Genomic DNA, 9,615 nt, shown 5'->3' with positions numbered 1-9,615 from the left:
TTTCCTAATTTCTCTTTCTATAATTACATTGTTAGTTTATAGAAAAGCAACTGATTTCTGTGCATTGATTTTGTATCCTGCCACATTACTGAATTGCCCAGCATTTGCATTGACATGGATGCAATTAGAGGGGATTATGCTAAGTGAAATAAGTCAAGCAAAAAAAGACAATTATCATATGGTTTCACTTACATGTGGAACATAAGGAATAGCATGGAGGACGTTAGGAGAAGGAAGGGAAAAATGAAGGGGGGAAATCAGAGTGGGAGAAGAACTATGAGAGACTATGGACTCCAGGAAACAAGCTGAGGGTTTCAGAGGGGGGGTTAGGGGGAGGGGTTAGCTGGTGATGGGTATTAAGGAGGGCATGTATTGCAATGAGCACTGGGTGTTATATGCAAACAATGAATCATGGAACACTACATCAAAAACCAGTGAAGTACTGTATGGTGACTAACATAACATAATAAAAAAATTGAAAAACAGTAAAAAGTAAATAAATAAAAAACAAACAAAAAATTCCCAGACATATAAAGCTAAAAGAATTCATTGTTACCAGACCTTCCCTACAAGAAACACTAAAGGGAGTCCTTCATGCTGAAAGAAAAGACACTAGATATTAAGTCAACTCCATATGAGGAAACAAAAAGCATTTATAAAGGTTACGAGATGAGTAAATATAAAAGCCAATGTAAATATATTTTTGTTTGTGACTCTTATTCTATTTTATTTAAAAGACAATTGTATAAAGCAATAATTAAGAGAAGGGAGAAAATCCCAACTCATTCTGTAAAGCCAGTATTATCCTGATACTAAAACCAGACAAAGACATCACAAAAAAAAAAAAGAAAGCTAAAGACCAATATGCCTTAGAAATATATACACAAATCCTCAACAAAACAAATCCAGCAACATGTAGAAAGGATTATATACTATGACCAAGCAGGTTTTATTCTAGAAATGCAAGGTTGGTTTGATGTCTGAAAATCAATCAGTATAATACACTTGTTAATTGAAAAAAGCACACAAAGCAAATGATCATCTTAACAGATAAAAAAAGCTTTTGAAACAAACAAACATTCTTTCATGATAAAAATACTAAATAATATAGGGATAGAAGAAAAACTCAACCTGATGAAAGTCATCTATGAAAAATCCACAACTAAAATCACACAATGGAGAAAGACTAAATTATTTTTCCATAAGGGCTGGAACAAGACAGGGATGGTTATTCTCCCCTCTTCTATTCAATGTCATACTGAAGGTTCTAGCCAGGGAAATTAGGCAATAGAAAGAAACAAAAAGCATCAGATTAACCAAGAAAGAAGTAAAACTACCTTTGTTCACAGATGGCATTATAATATATATAGAAAATTCTGAAACACAAAAATGATTAAATCTAATAAGTTCAGCAAGTTGGCAGGAAACATATCAATACAAAAAGTCAATTACATTTCTATACATACATCATGGATCAGAAGACTTAATATTAATGTAATATAGTAATCCTCACATTGATCTGTAAAGTCAACATAATCCTTATCAAAATCTCAACTAATTTTCTTGCAGAAATTGACAAGTCAATCCCAAATTAGGAAAATACAAGGGACACAGAACAGCTTAAATGATTTTGAAAAAAAGAAAAACATTGGAAGGTTCATAGTCTTCTTGATTTCAGTACTTACTACAAAGCTACAGTAATCAAGACAGTATGATATTGGCACAAAGACAGACATAAAAATCCATGGTACAGAATTGAGATGCCAGGAAAAAAACCTTACATTTCTGGCTGATAAATTTTTGACAATGGTGTTCAGACAATTCAACGGGAGAAAGTATAACCTTTTCAACAAATGGTGCTGGGAAAACTGGATATCCACATGTAAAAGAATGAAGTTTAATTCTTATCTCATAACATATATAAAGTTAACTCAAAATTGATCAAGGACCTAAATGGAAGAGCTAAAACTCTAAAATGCCTAGAATAAAGCATAGGTGCAAATATCCATGACCCTGAATAGGGTAACAGAGTCTTTGATATGATACTAAATGCACAGGTGATAAAAGAAAAAATAGATAAATTTGACTTTGTCAAAATTGAGAATGTTTATGTAGAAAAGGACACCATGAAGAGAGCAAAAACAGCCCACCTAATGGAAGAAAATATTTGCAAATCATATATCAGATAAGGGACTTGTATTGAGAATATGTAAAGAACTCCTACGACTGAACAATAAAAAAGGAAATCTAATTAAAAATTTGGCAAAGGTACATGAAAAGGTGCTCAACATCACTAATCAGCAGGGAATTACCTATCAAGACCACAGTGAGATATCAGCTCATACCCGTTAGAATGACTGTTATTGAAAAGATAAGAAATAACAAGTGTTGGTGAGGGTGTGGAGGAAAGGGAACCCTTGCACACTGTTAGTGGGAGTGTAAGTGGGCATAGCTACTTTGGAATACAGTATGAATTCTCCACAAAAAATTAAAAAACCAAACAAATGAACAAATGAAGAAAAAAGAGACAAACTAAAACCAGACTCTTAAATACAGAGAACAAACTGGAGGTTGCCAAAGGGGAGGTGGTGGGGGGATGGGTGAAATAAAGGGAATTAAGAATATATTTATCTTGATGAGCACTGAGAAATGTATGGAATTGCTGAATTATTATATTGTATACCTGAAATTAATATAACAATATATATATATACACACACATATATATTACATATATATGTATATGTATGTATATACATTAATACATATGTATGTGTGTGTGTGTATAAATATAATTAATTATACATGAATTTAAAAATTGAAAATAGAACTACCATGTGATTCATCAATTTCACTGCTGGGCGTTTATCTGAAAGATATGAAATCACTATCTTAAAAAAATATCTGCACCCCATGTTCATTGCAGTAATATTTACAATAGCCATGATAAGGAAATGATCTAAGTGTCCACTGGCAGATGAATGGATAACAAAAATGTCACACACACACACACACACACACACACACACACACACAGGAATATTATTCACCCATAAAAAAGAAGGAAATCGTGACATTTGTAACAACATGGATGGCCCTTGAGGGCATTATGCTAAGTGAAATAAGTCAGAAAGAGGAAGGCAAATACTGTATTATATCACTTATATGCAGAATTTAAAACAAACAAAGAAAGAGACAAAAAAAATCCCTCATAGATACAAAGAACAGAGTGGTCGTTGCCAAAGATAGGGGCTGGGGCTTGGGAAAAATGGGTGAAGGTGGTCAAAGGGTACAAACTTCCAGTCGTAAGATAAATAAGTCCTGGGGATGTAATGTTTAACATAGTGACCACAGTGAACAATACTGTATCATGTATTTGAAAGTTCCTAACAGAGTAGATCTTAAAAGTTCTCGCCACACACACACACACACACACACACACACACACACATTTATAACTATGTGTGGAGATGGATGTTAATTAAACTTATTGTGGCAATCATTTCACCCATATATACATATATATCAAAGTGTTATGTTGTTCACCTAAAACTAATACAATGTTATATTTGAATTATATCCCAGTTTTTAAAAAATGACAAAAGATTGGAATTGACAGTCTCCCACAGAAGATACACAAATGGCCAGTAAGCATGTAAAAGATGCTCAACCTCATTAGTCATCAGGTAAACGCAAATCGAAACCACAATGAGGTACCGCTTCACACCCACTAGGATGGCTACAATTAAAAATCCAGGTAGTAAGTGGTGGTGAGGACGTGAAGAAATTGGAACCTACAAACACTGCTGATGGAAATGTAAGATTGTTCCGCTCCTTTGGAAAAGTTAAGCAGTTTTTTAAAAATGTCAAACACAGAGTTCCCAAATGACCTAGAAATTACACTCCTGGGTGTATAACCAAGAATTGAAAACACAAATCTATACAAAAATTGTACACAATGTTTATACCAATGTTATCCAAAATAGCCAAAAAACAGAAACAACCCAAATGTCCATCAGCTGATGAGTGAATAAACAGTATGTGGTATATCCATAAAATGAAGTATTTGGCAATGAAACAGGACAAACTGCTGATTCATTCTATAACATGGACAAGCCTTAAAAACATTAAACTCAGCGAGAAAAGTCAGTCACTAAAGATGTCCATATGAAATAACCCAAATAGCAAACCCACAAAAATAGAAAGCAGATTAGTATTATCCTGGGGTTGGGGTGAGTAGGTCAGGAATTGTTAAAATGACTAATAGATTTGGGATTACTCTTTTGAATGATAAAAATGGTACGATGTTAGGTAGTGGTGGTATTGGCCCAACTCTGTAACTATACTAAAAACTACTGAACTATATACTTTAAATAAGTGAATTTTATGATATGTGAATTATCTCTCAGTGAATTTTTTTTTCTTTAGAGCAGGATGCATGCTTGATTTTATTTCTTTAGTTATGCAGTTTGGGATGAGCACCCTCCAAAAATGACCAGTGATTCTTTCTTCTTTTTTGGAGGTGGCGGGGGGGAGCAGGAGTGGCTGTTTAAATTTTTATATGTTTGATCTGCTGACCAGAGTGTGATCCAAATAGTGCTGCTGTCTTCCTTTCCCTAGAATATAAGCTCCATGAGGAAGGGGTCTTGACTCTTTTGTTTACATCTGTGTTCCCAGAAGCAAGAATTATGTCTGGTTCATAGTAGGTAGTCAATGAGTAGTTTTTGATAAATGAATGAATTAGTGACCCTGTAGTTTCTGACCACTTGGAGCTAATTTTCTCTGGTTTCTTAACTCTAGTATCTTGCCCTGTGATCACGAACAACCATTCTCTAGTTTTCATATATTATGAATTTGTCTAGAGCTACTCTTTGTGGTAATCTAGACCAGACTGTGCAGCTGGGGCCTTGTGCTAGGGTGCAGGTCAGTGAGGGCAAAAATTGAGGCTGAAATCCCACCTGGGCTCCACTTGCAGAGCTGACTCCCCTGGTGCTGAAGTTGATCGGCCAGGAGAAAGGGGCCTCAATTCCTCATTTTACTGTGCAGAGGGGTACTTATCTTCTAATTCCACCCAGAGGGCTTGCCATTGAGCAATTCTACCTCTTTCTGGAAGCGGCGTTTTTCCCTAATTCCTACAAAGGCATCTTACGTGCTGGTAAGCCATGTTTGTAACTATTGGCCCCCCGAACCCTACATTCTTCCAAAATTATTGGCTCTTCCCTGGCATCACATCCTTCCTCATTCATGTGGGATCCCACAGATCCAATTAATTACCTTCTTATTAGAACTAACAAATGCAAGTTTCCCACATTGTAATTCTACCATCTCTGTGTGGAATATTGTAGGAAAACCTTCACAGTCACATGGTCAGGCAGCACAACAAATACATGGTCTCAAATCTCACTGGCTTCATCTATGCTTTTCATCAATTCTTTGACTGTGATTTGATCATTTCTGTATCTGATTCCTATCCTATAACTCTTAATCCAAACAAGTACTTTACTAACTACCACCTTTCTCTCTTAGATGACTGCCTCACCACATTTTTTGAAGGGAAAATAAAGTCTATCATTTCTTCCCTTATCTCTCCCCAATATATGTATTTACATGACAATTACTCCCTGTTTACTTGCTGAGAATTAGGTGTCCTTCCTCTGTTCTAAAGTGTATATCTATATGTCCCCGTGCTATGAACTTCACTTCCTTTCATGGCTCATGATCCTTATTCCATCAGTTACCTCTTTCTTCCCAATATATTCAAACCTAACTCCCTATTTTACATTTCCTCTTAATCAATGCATGTACTCAAGTTTCTCTTACAGTTGTAGTTTCTAGTTCATGAGGGTTGACTAAACAGAGGCTACTTCTTCCTCATATCAACTCCAATAAAAAAAAATGCTTTGGTACGTTGGAAAATAGGAAGTGACATTATTGTTGGACCAGAATATTTGAATCCCTAAGGAACAAAAAGTATAGAGACTATACTGAAGCAAGAGTGCCTAAACTAAAGGACCTGCAACAGAGGACTGTTCTTTTTTTTTTTTTTTAAAGATTTTATTTATTTATTCGACAGAGATAGAGACAGCGAGAGAGGGAACACAACAGGGGGAGTGGGAAAGGAAGAAGCAGGCTCCCAGCGGAGGAGCCCGATGTGGGACTCGATCCAAGAACGCCGGGATCACGCCCTGAGCCAAAGGCAGACGCTTAATGACTGTGCTACCCAGGGGCCCCAACAGAGGACTGTTCTAAGCGGTGGAAATTCTTGCACTTCATGAGCAAATGACATACATATAGCACACAGATATTCCATTCCTGAATTCATTTCCCAAAGAAATTATATTCAAGGGGCAAAGAATGGTAGGCAACCTAGATGTCTATTTAGGGGGGAGTGAATGTGTAAGAGGTTCTGGATGCATGCCGTAGAGTACTGGGTGGCGTTTAAAATCAATTGATTGATGTACTGATAAGCAATGCAGATGGATCTTAAAAACATACTACTGAGAGAAAAAAGTACGTGTGCATGTATGTGTGTGTATAATCTACATGAATTACAAATACATGCCTACAGTACAATGCCATGCATTGTCTGGAAATACTTAAAAATATGCACATTATATACAATGGAACAGTCGCTCATGGAGGGAGGGAAGTGGGAGTGGGGTATGGGATATGGGGTATGGTATTTTTTAAAAATAGAGGAGTCCTTACAGACATAAAAATTTCTAACAAGATAATGTAACTGAAATGTTTATAAAATTCAAAGTGTGATCAAACTAAAGTAAACTTCTGGACAAAAAGATGTAACATTTTGGGAATTGGACTTCCGAGAAAAACTAAAATCCAGGAGACATTCATTTGCGTAGCTTCAATAATATAAAGAGATTTTAAATCATAATATACTTTTCTCTACTCTAGGTAGGCTATGCAAATTTTAATAACGTCTGGTAAGAATCAGAATTTGTGTTTCAAGCTAATCTGTGGAGAGACCTTCATAGGCAATGGGGTAACTTTTTATAATTTAAGCTAATTTCCTTTTCGCAATGAAATGATTTCCTTGAGTCAGCATTTAGCATATCATCCTATAGTATTAGATCTAAATTCCACTGCCGAAACATGTACCCATTTTTAGAATTTCTCTTGTATGGGAGAATCTCAGACCAGATTCAACTTGAGATAAATTTATGCTCACCACCCCACACAGAAGAAAAACCATACTTACTAATTTAAATTTTTATTAATGAAATGGGGGAAAGAAAATACCGAGGTGGACTTAATTAAAATGCATTTTCCAAGAAGCCTCTTGAACAAAATGAAGTTCTTCCATTCACCACTAAACTTTTCTCCTTGACTGAGGTCACAATGGTTCTTTTATGTGTAGGAAAAGGATCCCCTTCTGCCATGTACCTGAGGTAAGCTGGATGTTAGTAAATGGAATCATTAATATACTCCAAAATAAAGAACTTCAGGACTTTGAGTAGAATTTGGAAAGGATGCTCATTGGAAAGGTCTTATCCTTGAGTTTTAAAAATTAAACCATGTGCTTTTGCTGCTTTAAAGAAATTTCCTTCCTCCCTTCTTCCTCCCTCTCTCCCTCTTTACCTTTCTCCTTCTCTTTCTTTACTTTCTCCCTCCCTTCCTTTTTGTTTCTTTAGGATGATAGCCAAAAACAATGCTATATGAATAGGCGCCCCTTACCTTGGCTTTTTACCTGGGCCTTAATCTCCTTAGGTTCCTATTCTGTCCCTTAACTCTTCCAGCTATACCTCTACAGTTTCTCCATGGTCAACACCATTTATACCTACAGCTTGGTCAACCACCTATAAATTTACAGCAATCCTAATGCTGAATCTTCATCCCAGACCACTCGTTCTGGCTTATATTTCTGGCTTATATTTCCAGCTTCTTACTAGAAGTTTCAACCTAGATGATCCCAAAGCACTGCAAATAAATATATTTCAAACTGAACTTGTCATCTCACCCACAAAATTATTTCTTTGTCCTTTTTCCGTTTAAGAGCACAACCATTACCTAACTGCCCTGGCCAGGTTGCTGAAAAGCTCTCCCAAGTGGAAAAAAAAATCTGACAGTCCTTTTGATATGATATAAATATATGTGTGTCCTCCTTTTCTCCATCTCCCAAAATTAAAATTTAGGCAGGCAACACTTACAGCATGAGAGTTTGATATTAATAGCACGACATTCATTTCTGCAATAATTTAGACTCAATCCACTTTCTTGACTCCCATTTCCCACAACTGACCCCCACAAAGATTGTGTTCCATTAATTAACTTACCATTCCATAAATATTCCTTGTTTAGTTTACCATCTTAATCTGCAGATTGCTTTGCTGCAATAATCTCTATTTTGAATTTATCTGATAAAACTATTAGGCATAGCGAAGGGATTATCAGCAAAAATTTTTCCCTTTAGATTTTCCACTCTCTCGATACTCAGAGGCTACATCTCCATTTGTACTGCAAAAGGCAGTTCCTCTTGAGAATATGTGAGTAAGATGTCATTCCATAGCAATTAGGGTATTGGAAGCCTGACATCTGGGTCACTGATTGCCTTTCAATAAATTTTCTGTAAAGTTTCCCTCCCCATTGCTAGTTTTTGATATCCTAAGAAACACGTTGCTTGAGAAAGTTTTCCCACATTCTGGTGTTCTATAATTTCCATCATCATACATTCCACACATGACACTTTCACTAGGAATAAAATCCAATAGTCTTGGGTATAGCTTTCAAAGCTGGGATTTACCCATATCATGCTTCCTCACCTCATAGCTTAGATCAAAGGTCTCCTTGGGCTTTTCCCACTTTTTTCACATATTTGGGCAATTTGTATTTCCACACTCCTATAAGAGCAATGGTTGACTTGATATCAGCCATTTGTACTTTAGTATGATTGCTTCAAATGCCTATCCTTAGCAGATGATTGAAGTGGAGGGTGATATTATCTGGGTATCAGTGGCCTCGTTCAAGTACCTATGAAGTCTTAGAACCAGGAATATTTGAGAACAGGAGCTGTAAGGATTTCCTTCCCTCTTTTCTCTCAGATATTTTTTTCCCTACATCTGCTCTAAGACCCCCAGGTCCTGGGCATTCTGATTCTTACTTGTCATTTCCTAAATCTCCCTATGTATCTGGTCTAGAATTTATGGACGAACCACTCTCTCCTCCACATTAACTTGGCGCTCCTTCTGAATTGTTCTTATAATTGCATTGATCCTGGAGCCCGGGCCTTTGCTATGGGCACGGGGGAGGAAAGGGCAGATATATCTTTTACTAAAGTTCTCAGATACAGTGATGTTGAGGTCAGTTGGGGATACAGCTCGTCTTTAGCCCTCAAGTAGCCAATGTGGGGGAAGGAGAAGAATGGCTTTTACTAAAAATGGCGTTTTCACCATCTTTTACAACTTCTCAGTTACTTCAAAATCAGGGTTTCTGAAAACATTAAAGGTTCTGCACTTGGATACCCAACATGTTCTCAGACTTTGAAAATTTTGAGACTTAAACATCCCAAATCCCTGCACCTGGTCACAACCTCCACAAAGTTTGTTTTTGTTTCCAGTGGAAAAGTCTGTCAGACTAAACAGACTCGAGCCAGCAAAT

This window comes from Ailuropoda melanoleuca, chromosome 16, assembly GCF_002007445.2.
Source record: "Ailuropoda melanoleuca isolate Jingjing chromosome 16, ASM200744v2, whole genome shotgun sequence".
In the NCBI taxonomy this organism is placed as follows: Eukaryota; Metazoa; Chordata; class Mammalia; order Carnivora; family Ursidae; genus Ailuropoda; species Ailuropoda melanoleuca.
The sequence above is the reverse complement of the archived record's forward strand: the minus strand, read 5'-3'. Positions refer to the sequence as shown.